Genomic DNA, 12,625 nt, shown 5'->3' on the forward strand with positions numbered 1-12,625 from the left:
AGAAAAGCAATAACATCTTCTGTAAAATAAACAGGAGCAAATTCCTGCAATAAAACTGTGACTAAAGCTAGTTTGTTCAATTCACTGATTCTACAACTGTCCAAAACCATCTGTCTATGCAATTGTAGTTCCTAAAGAATAAACACATAGCAAAGTGGTTCTAAAAAAACCTACAGAGATATTCAACAGAACTTCTGGCATTAGAGGGAATGGGAAGTCTAATATCCAAATGATGAAACCAAGACTTTCCAGTCTCAGGACTGAAATTAAGCATCAACATCCGCATGACTCCTCTAAAGGTGATCCTAGGGAAGAAGGAAGCTGCTCCTCTTCTCGGTCTTCCTTGTGTTCGAGTTCACCTAACTCAGTCTGGACCTGTCCTTGGGAGCCAGGTTCCCCGTCCATGATGAGGTCCTCTTGTCCTCTGCTCTGTCCTGGGTCTCTTGGGCTCCCCTCTCATGTTGTCAGTCTGTTTCTATTCCCACAACCCAAGACGGTTCCTTCATGTCCTTGGTGTTGTTCATGTGATTCTCCTGCCTGTCGTGTGGCTGTCCCTCCAGGTCTTCTTCAGTGTCTGTGATGCTCACTTCTCCTTCACCTTGATGTTGGGTCCCATCTGCACCCTCACTGCTGCTGAGACCACGACTCTCTCTCTCGAAGCTCAACAGGCTCCAAGGAGTCATGGGCCTGTCTGTGGCCAGACGTTCCTGGAGACAGACAGCAAGGCCTTGATTTTCCCTCTCTTTTGTTTCATGTTCAGCAATTCCTTCCCAGGAAGAAACTGGTTGTAGGCAGCTGTTTACCTGATTTTCACACAGTACCCATTTTCCCTGAGTACTGGCAGCTTTAGCTTCTGTGCTCAGCAACCCTCCACTCCTTGTCCCACACCTGGAAACTCAATATACTGCTTCTTTGCTGCCTTCTGGAACCTTCTCTGTCTGACATTTTCAGTGGAAGAGTAAGTCCAGGGTCCCAGACAAACTTTTCCTCTTTGTCCTTATCTTTTTTTCTTGCTTGCTTTGAGATCAGTAGCAGCAACTGGTCCTTCCACAGAAGGATGCAGTCACCATCAACCATGGACACAAGCATCTGACAGATATCAGCTGTCTTGTAAAAGGCCTTTTGTCAATGGTGTTCAAGCTTTCCATAACACAGGGCACACCTACCAGTTTTGAGGCCAATGGAACCCGGTCCTCTCTGACAATCCCAGGACGGCCATGGGGTGTACCTCATGGTCAGTCTGTCCTTGGGGTTCACTGGTCAGACAGCACTGCTCCCTCACCGTAGAGCCGTATCTGGAGGTGCTGTAAGGTAAACTGGCTGTCTAGCTCATGGGGAGCGCCATCTTTGCTCTTACTCATCTTGACTTCTTCCTGACTCACTTCTCCTCTAATAAACCCTGTTGCACTAAAAACTTCCAGCTACTGCAACTGTAAAAAGACCAGTGTGTTATGACCTGAAATGTTTAATCTCAAGAGTTGTAAGTAGAAGAGCAGCTAAGCAGAATACCCGGCAGGCGTGCATTTTGACTTAGAAGGCACAAGTCTTCTCTAGATGGGGGACCCAGGTTGTTGGTGACACACCCGCTAATCCAGTCTATTAGGTGCAATGCCGAGTTCGACCTCTAGGTGCCGCTGCCGGACACCGCAGACCCGCGAGCAAGGCAGTGAGCAGAGAGCGCAGGGGGCTGTGCGGGGAGCTCCTGGGCACAGAAAGGGAGGCCCAGAACAATCCTGTCCACAAACCTCCTGGACACGGATATTCAACAGCGGGGCGCAGGGAGCTTTCTCCCCTCGGGTACTGACAGTCCCCTGCTGATGACAGGGTCAGCTTCTCTGCTGGAGGGAAGCGAAAGAGGAAGCAGATGGAGTGAAGGGTCCAGGCTCTGAGCAGCGAAGCTGCCTGAGCCCAGTGTCTCCTCTGGTTTCTCTGCTCCTCCGGATGCTTGGCAGAGGGGTCGCCACAGAGTGTCGTTGCACTGAGCTCAGACAGGCCCTGAGATCCCACTGAAGCCTGTGCTCCCAGCACCACACTGAGTGCCCAGCAACCCCACACAGAGAGGCCCAGAAGAGGATCCCAAAGGCCCTGATGGAGACTTTGGTTCTTCCAGATGCTGGACCACCCCACCAGCAAGCAGCGGTTCAGCTCTTCCTCTCCCATGGAGCCCTTTCATTTCCTGTGTTATGCTTGAATTCGGTACCCCCCAAAGCCCACTAGAGACCAAGATTGATGTAAACAACAAAGAGGTGTTTATTGCTAGCTAGCTGGGTCCTCCGGGCACACACACAGTATCTGGTGACGCTGAGAGGCCTTGAGCCCAGGGTTTGCAGCAGTTTTATACATTCTTTGGAGAAGGCAGGGACCCTCACATACATCATAGCATATCTTAGCAAATTATAGCACACCCTGGGAAAATCAAATAACAATTCTAAAACAGGATTAGCACATTCACTGACGGGAACAAGTTGGGTAGGGGTGATTGGTTACTACAAGAGGGGGATTCGTTTGAACTGATTGGTTTAAGCCAAGAAGGGTGTAGTGCTGAACTACGTGGTTTCCCAACAGGTTATCAACCACCATAAACTACTGGGAGGGTCATCTGGCATCCCAGGTATTTCCCTGTCTCGTGCTGATTGGTGGCTGCTAGGGGGTTGCTATGGATCCCCACCTAGCCTGACTGAGTCAGGGACACCTGGTGCAGCAGATCTCTCCTGTGATTTGAAGATAAACAACTTAGCAGGGTGGGAATGTGCTTAGGCATGTTCTGTGGGTCTTTCTAAGGACAAAGGTTATGTCCCTTCCTTGGACAGGCTTCGCTCTGAGATAGAAGCTGGTTTTGCACCTTGTCCTGCTGGAGTTCTCTGGCTAGAGTTTTAGGACCATGGACACAGCACAAATGATCCAAGGAATAAAGACATGTCTCCTAGAAAACAGAAAGATTGAAAAACGCATGACTAACAAAGGAAATAAAAACAAAAGTCTCAAATCAACAAAATTAGACAAAACAGTGATATTGGTGCAGGCACTTCTGAAATCCACAAGATTATTAGAAACTATTTTCAGGAAATATCCTCCAGTGAACCAGAAAAACTTGAAGAGACTGAGAAAACTCTAAACACATGTGACCTACACAAATTGAAGCACAAGAATCTAAATATCTGAGACGGAAAAATATCAAGCAATGGAGTTGAAGAGCCATTAAAACCCTTCAAAGAGAGAAAAGCCCAGAGGCAGATTGATTCTCAGCTGATTCTAAGAGAACGTTAAAGAAGAGATGAGGCCAACCTCCCCACATTATTCCATGAAATGGAAAAGGAGAAAACACTGAAAAAACCATTCTGTAAAGCCATTAACACCCTGGTACCAAAGAAGACCTAGACACATCCAGAAAGAAGACTTCAGACCAGTATTGATGAGCATAGACGTGGGATTCCTTAATAAAATATTGGCCCAGTGCATTCTGGGACATATAAGGAGGTGGGGCACCATGATCTAGTGGGTCTCACCACAGGGCTCGGAAGTTGGCTCAGGATATACACATCAGTAATGGAATGTCCACATGTGATTCCTCACATTAATAGAGGACAAGAGTCACACCATTGCATCAACCAAAGCAGAAAAAGCATTTGAGAAAGTCCAGCACTTTGTCATGTGTAATGACTGGAGAAGCAAGCAGCATGGGGGACAGACCTGAACCTCATAAAGGTGACATGTGACAAACCCAAGGCCACCACCATCCTGAATGGAAATAACCTGAAAACAGTTCCTCCAAGCTCAGGACAGGACAACACTGTCCACTCTCCCACTCTAATTCCCAGGGGTCCCTGCACTGCACACGTTGACACAGCAGCATTTTCCCATGAACAACATGCAGAGCAGCATTATTGAGGCTGAAGTGAGTGCTCTGGGGTCACCAGGGTCAGAGGGTGAGGAAGCTCAGAGGACCCTGGTGAGTCTTTTCCCATCAAGGAGGGACATTATTGGAATTCCCTGATTAAGACCACCCTTGGGATTCTCAGTACAGCAAACAGGGAGCTAGCCCAGGGTTGGTGTCCCGGACACCTCAGGCTCATGGTCCTTCTGCCCCCAAGGACTCCCTGAGACTCAGCACTGGTCCTCTGGCACTTTTGCTGCTTGTAAATGGAAACTGAGGGGCTGAGGATCAGGTGAGGTTCCTGCAAGGGGACAGGCAGCCAGGCTGGGTCACCACAGCAGCTGAGTTCTAGTGAGTGGCAGGGGGCTCTCTGACCAGCCCACTCAGTAAGCCCTGTCCTCACGAAGGTCTGCCCACCCCAGAACTGGCACCTGAGAACAGGAGCCTGACTGCCCAGGTCCTGTCTAAGATTCCAGGTGACCTTGCACCTGAGTTGTCCACAGCAGTCCTGGGAGGAGCAGATGGGAGACCTGATGGAAATCCAGAGAGGGAGTGAGATGAGATTGTGCCAGGAGCTGCTGAGAGGGTGATCCAGATGTCCTCCACTGCTGCCCTGCTGGAGTCTGGCCTAGAAAATAGTCACCACCATGACCAGGACAGCCTCTCTGCAGCAGAAGCCCTCACCAGGGCAATCAGGACACAGTCTAGGGGACTCCAGACCCCAGGGGCCATTAAGGTCAGTCAACTTCTCTCCTTGATCCTGTGGCCATAGCCTCATTCATAATCAATCCTCCTGAACCAATTTGCTCTTGCTATTTGTCCAACTGCCAGGGAAGTGAACAGGACCTACCTGCTTCCACACTCAAGTGGAGGCCAGGTGTAGGGGACACATGGCCCCATCCATGTCAATACATCAGAATGACAGAGGGTAACAGGTCCCCCAAGCCACAGCTAGCAGGGACCCCCACTACTTGTCCATGTTGACAAGAGTCTGCCTCCTTCCTGGGCATCCTCACCACTTGGAAGAAGCCCAGGCTCTCATCCATGTTAGGAATGGGCCCAGGTGAGCAGGGTCTACACCCCACTGAATCACAGTGTGTGCAGCTTGTGAGCACCAACCCTCCCAGGGACGTCCTTGTCACCACACAGTCCAGAGCAGGGTCCATGGAGAAACATGGAGCTCAGTCATGAGTCACCCAAAGTCCTCCAGCACCTGATGAGCTTTGGGTCTAAGGGAATCTGCTCTGAATGACATTGATTGCAACATTCAGATGTTCCATCAAACTCTGGAACCCCAAAGTTGAACATGAGCTTATGGTGACTGCACATTTATTAGAATCATAATTCTGTAACTTAGGGTGAGATATAGGTGTGTATAGCCTGCACTCTGTGATCTGTTCACACACGCACACACACACACACACATGCACACACACACAGCCATTAGCCTTCTAGCCTCTGGAAGAAGAGCCTGGTCACCAGTTCCCAAAGCACTCTGTCATGTGTGAATACATCCTGCTCCCTGGAAAGTCCCACCACATATCACCCTGACTTGAGGGCTCCTTGGGCCTGATGACATGCACCCCAGACAGAGGATTGACCTTCCTGAGGGCACAGCCAGCTGCCTCCCCCAGAGCAAGGTGTCTGCCCTCCCTCCACATCCTGGACACAAGCCTCACCATAGGAAGATGCACAATGAGGCCCCAGGTTGAACCACAGACCTGCTCACTCACATTCAGGGTCTTCTCCAGCTGGAAGATGTTTTCTAGGATGGGAACCTGCTCTGGGGAACGTGGAGACATCTGGTTCTTCTTCCTTTTGCAGAAGGCTCCCAGGGATTCAGATTCAGGGAGGAAGCCTTTGGGAAGCTGCATCTGAGTTCATGACTCACTCTGGTTCTCTGTCCTCAGGGTCCTCTCCCTGGTGCTGCTGCAAAAGTGGGGACCTGGATCGTGAAGCCCTAGCAGACATTGTCCCTAACCTGGATGTCTCTGGATTCTCCATCACCAGTGGTTACTCCTGGAGCTTCATCCATCAGCCTACTGCAGTGGCTGCAGTGAATGGGCTCACTGATGGTAATGGAGGCACAACTTACAACCGCTCCCTGAAGAGTGGAGTCACCATGTCCAGAGACCATGTAAGGACCAATTCTCCCTACAGTTAAGATTTGTGACCAACAAGGATGTAGCTGTATATGACTGTGCAGGACCCACAGTGAGCGGACTTCACAGTGATCCCAAGCACAAGCCTCCCTGCACGTAGCTAAGAACAAACAGGTGCTTTAGGACCAGCAGGGAGCTCAGGACCAGCAGGGAATCAGAATCAGTAGCAGAAAGTCAGGACCAACAAGGGAAGCTCAGACCAGGGGTGGAGCTCAGGACAAGCCTGGGCACTGGGGAACCATGAGTGACAGGAAGGGACCAAGGAGCAGGTGCAGAGAGGAAGCTGGGAGTGAGGGGCTTCCTGTAGGCCTGTGGGGTTTCCTCTCCTTGTCTACCTTATAGAACCTCAGAGACACTGCAATGCACCTGCTGTGGAGGACCTGGGGAATGTCCAAGCCCCTGGCATGGAGCAGACTCTTTGTTAAATTTTCCTGCATTCATAAGTACATGTTTTCTTCATCTCATTCTTATGAATCTCTCTGAGAGGCAAACACCCCTTGTACACAACTGAAAGTAAACTGCAGTCTGCACAACTCAAGGGCCTTTGGAGGATGGAAGCGTCAGAGTCATTACCCTCATCTGAAGCTGAGTCTGCTGTGTTGTCATCAAGAGGGACAGCTGCATGCAGGACTCTGTGTCTCTGATTAAGAATGAGCGCCTCATGCCTGTCCTCGTGGTCTGAGAACTTCCAACCCTTCTGCTGCACCATTGAACAGTCCTGGGGAAGCAGGAGCAGAGGTCCAGGTGCCTGAGCATGGCCTGTGGTCAGCTCAGGACACGTGGTCCACCCATCACCCCACACTCTCCCTCCTGGGAGGAGAGCCCTCCTGATCCCTCCTGCTGGCTCTGCTGGGTCTGCAGGGTGAGCGTGCTGCCCACAGCCACCCTCAGGGTGAGGACAGACAAGTGCTCCTGTGTCATCCATGGCCATGTGCCTCTTGTCTCAGCCCCTCCCTCTCCTGACCTTGCTCACCACCACAGCCACTGTCCAGCTCTGCCCCTGTGAGGCCAGCTTCTTACATGGACAGGAGAATGAGGCCAGGAAGAGGCTGTCCTTCAGGCCTGGCCTTTTCTCCTAGCTCTGTAACCTAAATTGGGGTCCTCAGCTGTGCACCCCTGTGGCAAGTTCCTGAGGCCATCAACACATGAAGAGGAGCTTTCCTTTGGCTCCTGACTTCCAGTGCTCTAGTCCATGAAGAGAGGAGTCCACTGCATTCACACCTTTCCTGGGTGTGCCAGGGGCAATGCAGAGAGCCCACTGTGGGGACAGCCACTCACCTAGTTTGAAGGACCCAAAGGAAGGAAGGAAGAGATGGGGTATGACAATCACCTTGCAGGGCCTCTCCACAGTGATTGACAGATATCCCATGAGTCCCCATGTCCTAAGGGATCCCCACTGCCCCACAGCCCAAGGGGCTGCAGGACATCCTTAGCACATGGAATGTTGAGAAGACAATCATGCACACTAATCATTCTATCCCTGGACACAAAGGTCTCATGTCCATCTCATAATGCAGGACACATTCAGTCCTCATCCTTGAGTCCCTAAAGGCACAAATACTTCATCTTAGCTCAGAAGTCCAGTGCAAAGACTCCCAAAGATTCAGGGAAACCCTACTATGTGCCTTAAAATCAAAGAGGGCTTCCATACTCCCATGTTTTATGGGAGGGCTCTTGGCAGCAGGGACTCTGATCCCTGACCCCCATCTGACCTCCCAGCCCTTCCTTTCAAGTGTTCATGTAACCCTCCCTGACCCTGGAGCTCTCACAGTCTGCCACCTGCAAAGCCAGCATGGTGTGGCTGAGGACAAGGTCACCCTCAGCAGGAGCAGGTCCTGGCCTCCCTTGAACCAGGGCTGGGAACCTCTGGGCCCTTTGCTGGCTGAACAGGGGAAACCATGCCCTGGGCAGTCCTGGGTCAGGAGCCCAGAGCTCTCTCCCACAGGCCCTGCCCTGGAGGGTCTTTCAGATCCTCATCTCTGCCTCTGAGCTGGGGAAGCTGGGCCTTGTTGATCCCTGGGGTCCTGAAACACCCTCCATCCTCTGGGTGCAAAGCCCTGGGCTGCTCCCAGTGGAGCTGCTGACCTCACCCTCCTGGCCACAGCTCCTGGGCAGCACCACAAGTGTGCTGCTCTCCTGGACAACTGCAAAGCACCAGCTCTGCCTGCACTGGCCCTCTCTGCCCCTCCCTGTCCTGCACATGGCCTGACATCAGTCAGGGGGTCACACGCCAGGGCCTCACCTGTGCCCTTGAGATTGTCCACTCCACGGTCTGCTCCAGCCTGAGTGAGCCCAGCTCTCACTAAGTGTGAGGTCACCCACAAAATGGGGCTCTGATGTCACCAGGTGTGTCTTCTTGTGAGTTGGAGGAAGGTCTGTGGGGCAGTCATGTCCAAGGTGAGAGCAACAGAACAAACACTCCTCTAACTCTTGCCCGATACGTGCTGTTAGACACAGTGACCACCACTCATGCTGCTGTGTGTGATTTTACGTTTGCACCATGGAGTTAACACTGTCCTGGATCATGATTTTGTACATGTGTAAAAGAAATTAAAGGGTGGTAAATGCCAACAGAAAAATCAGCAAAGTTAATCATATTCCCTTAACCCTACTATCTACACCATTCTAACCCATGACACTCCCACCTGCTCTCAGAACTCCTCGACCTGGGCCTCCACCCAGAGCTGCTATATAGCAGGAGGACATGCAAATAGGGTCTCCCTCTGCTCCTGAAAACCAGCCCACCTGACCCTGCAGCTCTGCACAGGAGCCCAGCCCTGGACTCCCAGCTCAGCCCACTCAGGGATCAGGACTGAACACAGCTGCGCACCATGGAGAGTGTGCTCAGCTGGGTTTTCCTGGTGGCTGTTTTCAAAGGTAATGAATGGAGAACCAGAGATCCTGAGTGTGTGAGTGGACAGGAGTGAGAGGAAGAGTGGATGAGTGCCAGTGTCCTGACCAGGCTGCCTCTGTGTTTGCAGGTGTCCAGTGTGAGGTGCAGCTGGTGGAGTCTGGGGGAGGCCTGGTGCAGCCTGGGGGTTCCCTGCGACTCTCCTGTGCAGCCTCTGGATTCACCTTCAGTAGCTACAACATGCACTGGGTCCGCCAGGCTCCAGGGAAGGGGCTGGAGTGGATCTCATCCATTAGTAGTGGTGGCAGTAATACTTATTATGCTGACTATGTGAAGGGCCGATTCACCATCTCCAGAGACAACTCCAAGAACACAATGAACCTGCAAATGAGCAGTCTGAGAATCGAGGACACAGCCACCTATTACTGTGCCAGAGACACAGTGAGGGGACCTCAGTGTGAGCCCAGACACAAACCTCCTGCAGAGCGCCCAGGGCCAGCAGGGGGCGCTCAGCACACAGGGAGCCCAGGTCAACCAGGAGCAGGAGCAGAGCAGGGACAAGTGCTGCATCCTGCCTCTGGGGGCCTCTCTTCTATTAGTTTACACTTTTTCTTTACTTTAGTGAAAGGTATTTACATGGAATTTACTCTGGTGTGTTCATATCTGCAAATGGGGCCTTTGGTCAATTTCCCTCCACCTTCCTCTTTCCCTCCTCCTCCTTCACCCTCCATTCCCTTCCTCCACTGCTGTACTATCCACTCTATTTTGATGTCCCTCTGTCCCCTTATTTTACTGTACCTTCCACTTCTGAGAGAAAGCCTCAGCCCTTGACTCTCTGGGCCTGACTTATTTCACTTCCCCTGATGTTCTGCAATTCCACCAATTTACCAGAAACACTCTCATTTAATTCCTCTTTATGGTGAGTAAAACCCCACTCTGTACACACCCCACATTGTCTTTACCCATCCATCTGGTGACAGGCATCTAGGCTGGGTTTCTCCCTTGGGGGCTGTCAGTTTCTGCTGTAAACTCTTGTGTGCCTGTGTCACTACAGAATGCCTAGTTTACATCCTTAGGACTGTAACAAAACTGGAATACCTGGTCATGTGGTGGTGTCTTAGTCAGGTTTTTGCTGCTTTGACTGAAAGGTCTGACCTTTCAGTCACTTAGAGGAGGAAAGGTTGATTTGAGGACTCACAGTGTCAGACATCTCAGTCCATGGACAGCAGGCTCCATCCCTCAGATCTCAAGGTGAGGATGAACATCATGGTGGGAGACTGTGGAGGAGGGGAGCTGCTCACATGATGATCAGGAAGCAGAGAGAGACCCTCACCAGATACAAATATATACCTCAAGGCAACTCCCATGCCCCACCTCCTCCAGCCTCACCTGCCCACCTTCAGTCACCACTCAGTAATCCCTTACAGGGGGTTAATTCACTGAGGGGTTAAGTTCTCTGACCCAATCATTTCCACTCTAACCCTTGTTGCATTCATACAGGGGCTTTTGGGGGGACACCTCACGTCCAAACCACAACATTCCACCCTTGGCCCCCAGAAGCTCATGACCACCTCACAATTCAAAATACATTTAGTCCATTTCCAAGATTCCCCATAGTCTCAGTAGTTCAAGCCCTGCCCCAAGGTTCAGGTCCAAAGTCTCCTCTGAGCCTCAGGGCAAACCAGCATTGTGAGCTCTAAAGATCAAAGCCATTTACAAGAATCCACTATATAAAGGTTCAGAGTAAACATGTCCATTCAGAAAAATAGGGGCACAGAAGGAAGGGCTGGGGCCAACACAAGACTGAAATCCAGCTGGGCAGCAAGTCCTGGAGCCCCACGTCCAGGATCTGGGCACAAGGCGTGGTGACGTCCTCTCCAAAGTGCTGCTGAAGGCCCAGTCCTTGTCCCAGATGCCAATCCAATAAGAGGACACGGATTTGAGAAAAAGGAGAAAGAGGGTTTATTGCTTTTCAGAAAAAAACACAGGGCACTTGGGCTAGGGGTGTGGCTCAAGTGGTAGCGCACTCGCCTGGCATGCATGCGGCCTGGGTTGGATCCTCAGCACCACATACCAACAAAGATGTTGTGCCCGATGATAACTAAAAATAAATATTAAAATTATCTTCCTCTCTACCTCTCTCTACCTCTCTCTCTCTTAAAAAAAGTTCTCTCTCTCTCTCTCTCTCTCTCTCTCTCTCTCTCTGTCTCTCTCTTTCCCTCCCTCCCTCTCTCTTTCCTCCTCCTCTCTCTTAAAAACAAAAACAAAAACAAAAAAACCAGGGCCTCTTGTCCCAAAGCTGTGATTCTGCCTGAAAGGACACCTGTGGAGTCCAAGGACCAGGCCACACACCACAAGGTCACACAAGATATTTATGGTCAGCAACAGGAGGCATAGCGACAAGACTGTCCCTCCAGGAGAGCAGCAGCCTGTGGCACTTAGAGAGCAGTTTATAGCCCTCAAGAGGGATCTCAAGAGCTGCTTAGGAGTTTAGCTGGGGGGGGAAATCTCAGGGTACTTAGGAGTTTAAGCTGGGGGGGGGTGATCCCAGGGTACTTAGGAGTTTAAGCTGAAATGGTGGTGATCTTAGGGTACTTAGGAGATTAAGTTGGGGTGGGGGGTTCTTATGTACTTAGTGAAGCCCGATTTAAAGATAGGTAGTTAGTGTATTTAGATAAATCCCATCTAATATCAAGTAAAATCAAGATTGAAGGCCACACTGAGAATGGAGTCCAGGAAAAGGGGAATTGAAAAAGTCCCCAAGGCTGGGAGCCCATCCCAAAAAAATGTTAATGAAGCAGCTCTCAGCCAACATGGAGATGCTAATCCAAAGTCCTTCCTGCCCAGGTTACTCCTAAGCCCATCTGCCCCTCACCTTCTGGGCCCTCCCACCTGCATTTTATCACTGCAAGGTAACAGAATCAAGGACAGGAATGGAATAGGAATGCGGGAAAACTGAAAGAGAACCTTAGCCATAAAAGGGGGAAGATCTTGCCCTTCCTGGTTCCACCTCTTGGGTCCCCTTCTTCATCAGGGAGAAGTCTTTTCTGCTGTCCTTTAATAAAGCTTCAACTTTCCACTCTAAACTTGCCTCGGCGTGCTTCTCTGGTGTTATCCTTCAGCCTTGGGGAAGCAAGGACCCGTCACCAGTCAACAGCGGTAACATTAGAAGTTTAAGCTGAGGTGGGGTGAGCATTCAGCAGGCACATCTTCTTCGGGAAAGTTAAGCAGCACTGCCTCAGAATCCAAACTTCGGGACTTTTGATAAAATGACTCCTGACCTGAAATGGTGACTGAGGCCAATATTGATCTGATGCCAATAGTGCCCATCAGCAGGAGCAGGGGGCTGTTAAAGAGGTGCCCCCAAGGCCACATTCCACCTCTTCTCTGTTGCAGTTGTGATTCACCTGTTCACTTGGGAGAGAGTCCTTTCTGTGGTCTTTGGTGCCATCCCCAAAGTCTGGAGTTCTTCCTTCCTGTGGTGGGTGTGTGCTCAAGGACAGATGGCTCTGCCTAGGATGGGGAAGAGAGGTAATCCTGTTTCCCCTGAGATTAGGGATGGGGAGACTGGGGAGGAGCAGGGAGAGAGGAAGAGAAGGAAATGTGTCCATTTTAACATGAGTGCAGTGTCAGAGCAGCAAGGGTTCTACTCACAGCCTAAGGTGGCCACTGTCACCCTTGTGCTAATTTGCAGTTCTAACAACAATTAATGAGTGTAATCCCCCAAATACTCACCAG

At 50.9% G+C, this 12,625-nt stretch overlaps 1 pseudogene; it reads right to left on the reverse strand.

The window, feature by feature from the left end:
• Nucleotides 1–202: 202 nt before the first annotated feature.
• LOC101957520 (transcription initiation factor TFIID subunit 7-like) lies at nt 203–1,437 on the reverse strand (annotated as a pseudogene).
• Nucleotides 1,438–12,625: the final 11,188 nt, after the last annotated feature.

This window comes from Ictidomys tridecemlineatus, chromosome 5, assembly GCF_052094955.1.
Source record: "Ictidomys tridecemlineatus isolate mIctTri1 chromosome 5, mIctTri1.hap1, whole genome shotgun sequence".
Lineage (NCBI taxonomy): Eukaryota > Metazoa > Chordata > Mammalia > Rodentia > Sciuridae > Ictidomys > Ictidomys tridecemlineatus.